Genomic DNA, 4,147 nt, shown 5'->3' with positions numbered 1-4,147 from the left:
GGTAGTTTTTTCTACGGTATACTATCTCCGTTAGCGTTTCGTCCTGGACGATGCAGTTTGCCAAATAACCTGCGTGTAATTCATCAAATTCGAATTGTTGTATCAAATAGCATGTCAAAATAACCGGATATAAGCCTATGGGTACAATGATAATTGACGAATACATTGTATGCAAAATATTCGTTATTAGATTCCTGGAGACTGGAGTAGTTGTTTTTCCGACGATATAACCACGGCCGGTCTATAACAACTAAACTAGTGACCATCATCTACCTAGCGCGCATGCGCTATTGGTAGTTTGATCCGATGTCCTTGTTTCAAAATAAAATAAACGCATTTTTTTCAGAATAAATAAAAAATAATAATAATTAAACAATATTATTTACTTGACAAATTAACAAATATCGCTAGTAACCATTATTTATATAACTTTCGTTCCGTCTTTCCTTTACGTGTTTTATTTTATTATTAATTTCAAATGTCTTTTATTGGGTTTTTCAAATTATAAAAAAGTAGACGCCAGTACTGAACATTTCTGGTGTTACATTTTTATAGACTTTCTGCCCCAACACTTGGGTATAATTATTTCAAATTACACATCACTACCTAAGTTTATAGATTGATATTTCTATTGATGATGAAAGGAGAGAGAGAGAGAGAGAGAGAGAGAGAGAGAGAGAGAGAGAGAGAGAGAGAGATATATATTATTATTCAAAATAGCATATACACTTAGTGACATAATGCTAAGAGTAAATCAGCAATACCTGTTATTTATATGAAGTTCGAAACCAATTAGTCAATTTCAGTATAAAAGAAAGAACCATTAAGTTTTAATAGTTATTTTTACTTAACCAATAACGCATATTTAGATACCGTATAACCGGAAACATTTCGAGGTTTTTCATTTTCGAGGTTTGGTAAATTTGAAATGGGCGTGTTTTTATTTTCATGTTTTAGCAAATCTGGTTTGCGAAAATTTTGTTATTGTTGTTAATTAAAAGTTTAACATCGGCTTCGAGTTGCTTAAAATCGCCGGAGCATAACGTGAAACTCAATTGCAAGTGGATACGGCGGTATCCTATTGGCGAGACAACTGATGACAAGACGTTTATTTAAAGCCAATTACGATTGGTGTGAGAAGTGTTCTAAGTCAGACAGCGTGGTGTTTGATGTTTAATCTGAGCTCGACATGTTCATTCATACTCGTATACAGTAAGCTGGCTCAGTCTACTCTCTTGTAGTTTCCTGTGGTCTGCGGTGCTCTGCGCATGGCAGGAAATATCAGGAAATAAAGTATTTCGGTAAATAGTTATTTTAATAATTTTATTATATAGTGGGCACAATGAATATTTGTGATTTATTTGGGGATATCTTCAACTATTTTCAAGGTTTAAAGTAAAAACTACTACAAATAGATTGTAAAATAATTAGTATATTTACTACCAGTCTAGTGTAGGAACATAAGAGCCGGCACTCCAAGACGAAATGCCAAATGGTGATCAGTTACGCTATATATACTAGAAAATATTTGTTTCGTCTGAAAAAAGTGGGGGGGACATTTCCTATGCTGTCCCCCCCAAGCTGAAAAGTGAGGGGGACGTGTCCCCCCTGTCCCCCACCGATTGACGCCCATGTGTTAGGTAGTAGTTTAAGTTTGCTGCAGTCGCTTGTAAAGCCTGCCCAGTTGGCTTTACTAAATTTGAATTTTGGTAGGAATTTTTGTTGTTCAGTATAGGCTATATTACTTTTATAGGTAGTTAGTATGGGTAGGTGGTCGCTATTTAGAGCATCTAGTACCTCCCATTGGGCGTTTGCTCCTATGGTGTTAGAGGTTATGGTTAGGTCGATGGCAGAGGAGGCTGCTAGATGGTCGTGAAAGTAGGTCGGGCTGCCATCGTTGAGACATACTAGGTTGTTTATATTAATGAAGTTTTCGAGTATGTCACCCTGTGTGTCTGAGTGCTGGCCTCCCCATAGTGGGCTATGGCTGTTGAAGTCTCCTACTAGGATTAGATTACTATTTGGCGTAATAAGTTTATTGTAGTCGTTTATGGTTAGTTTTTTGAGGGCCGCTCCTGGTGGGCTATAGACATTGATGACGTCTATAGGCATTTTTTTATTTAGTACCGTAAGTCCTAGGACTTCCAGATTGGTATTTAAGGCATCGGTTTTAATTTCGTTGTGTGGGATGGTATTTTTAATGAGCGTGGCTAGGCCACCTCTAGTGCTATTCACACGGTGTTTATAGTAGGTTGTATAGCCTGGTATTTTAAATTGTTTAGTTGTTATTTTGTTATTATTATTTTTTTTTTTTTTTTTTTTGGGGGGGCCCAGCCCCTAACCAGGTTTCCTGGATGCATATTATGTCCGGCTTGTTGTTATTGGTGCTGACGAGTTGAATGAGTTCAGCACCATGTCCCATTGAGTGGAGGCCTTTAGCGTTCCACTGGAGAACACTAAGGCCTTTATTGTCTAGTTTATCATTAATTTTTACGGTGTGTGGAGACTTGTCTCCCATTGTCTGTCCTGGAGTTAGGTTTATTTATTTAGGCAGTGTTTGAATTTTAATTAGTTGACTGGTTTAGGTTATTTTTGAGCTTGGCTACCTCTTGCGCTAGTTTTTCTAAAATTTTGGTTAGTTCACTAATTTGGCAATTTTCTTTGTTTTTGACCATTTCGGCGTAAGAGATGGTTGCCGAAATTGGTTTAGATTTAAAGGTTGTCTGACTTATCTGGTTTATTTGGTTGGATTGTTTTTTTTTTTGTTGAGTTATTGAGCTGCCGCATCGCTCTTTGGAAGTGGTGACAGCGGTTATCATGGGCCATGTGCCGGCTGAGGCAGTTAGGGCACTGGATGGGTCGTGTACATGGGGAGTTTAGGGAGCTTCTGGGATGACTTTGGCCACATCTGTGGCATGTTGGCATCTCTCGGTGGTGTCTGCATTTGTTAGCTCCGTGGCCCCATTGTTGGCAGTGATGGCATTTAGATGGTTTAATTTCATACTCTTGTAATTTATGCCTGCGACCTGAGATGGAAATCGAGTTATCTGTGGTAACATCTGCCGTGATTAGTAAATAGCCGTTGGTCCAAATGGTAATGTTATCTATATTAAGTTGGGGGTTTCCAGCCTGGAGTGCTGTTTTAGTCGTTTCCTGGGGGGGGGGGGGGGGGGGGGGTGGGTGGAGTTTAACTAACCATTTGTTAATGGGTTTGGTTGGTTGGCTACTTGGTGGGATGGCTCGGGTCGTGGGTGGTGGGATATCGGGTGACGACCGGGTAGGGGTGGGAGCATGGGGGGTTGGGGTGGGGTTTAGATTACGGCTTGGGGTGGGAGTTAGGGATGGCAGGGTATCAGTGCTGGTGGTATTTTGGTTTAGGCTAGCGGTAGGGGTGGGGGTTGGAGGGGGGGAGATGGTGGTTGGGTTGGTGTGGTGGGTGGGTACAGTGGTAGGGGTGGGTGTTGGGGTGAAGGAGGGTGGGGGGGGGGTGGCTGTTGAGAAGGAGATTGAGAGTAGGGGGGGGATAGGTTTGGAGGTAGAGGTAATCGCTTTGGTATGGGATTTGCTGGTTGTCCTTTTTCCGTATTTGGTGGTCTTATCGCTATGTTGGGTGGGTATTATTTTTTTGCTTTTTAGGAACTTTATACTTTTGGCCGGGGTTCGTTTTGCGTTCCTGTCGTTTGTGGCCTTGGTTGGTGGGTATCGTTGGTGTGCTCTGGTGGTTTGGGTGGGTCTCATTTGGGGCCGGCTGCCTGCAGCGGTTTTGTTGGTTGTTACACTGACTTTTTTGTTTTTGCGAGAGTGGCGGACGCGGTTACTTCAGTGGGGTCCGCTCTCGTTATTGGGTTGACCGTTTGTGAATTTGAGAAATCTAACTTTTTTTGACATGTTTTGGGTGTGTTTCCTGCCGTTAGGTTGTTTTGTATTAGTGTGTGAAGTTTTTTTACTCTCGGCGCTGCTTTGGCTGGTCTCCAGGGTGGGTGCTGTCACTTTATGTTCGGTTATTTCCTTGCTTACGGTTTTTAGTTCTATGTTATCTTTATTCCCGGTTTGTGGGTTCATTTTTAACCTGATTAGTGGCCCCAGTGCTTCTAACGTTGTTTCTTCTCCTTTGATGTACGATGTCCCATTTGTTAGTTGGGTGTGG

Source organism: Gigantopelta aegis, chromosome 10 (genome assembly GCF_016097555.1).
Source record: "Gigantopelta aegis isolate Gae_Host chromosome 10, Gae_host_genome, whole genome shotgun sequence".
NCBI classification, from domain to species: domain Eukaryota; kingdom Metazoa; phylum Mollusca; class Gastropoda; order Neomphalida; family Peltospiridae; genus Gigantopelta; species Gigantopelta aegis.
This window is presented reverse-complemented; position numbering follows the sequence as displayed.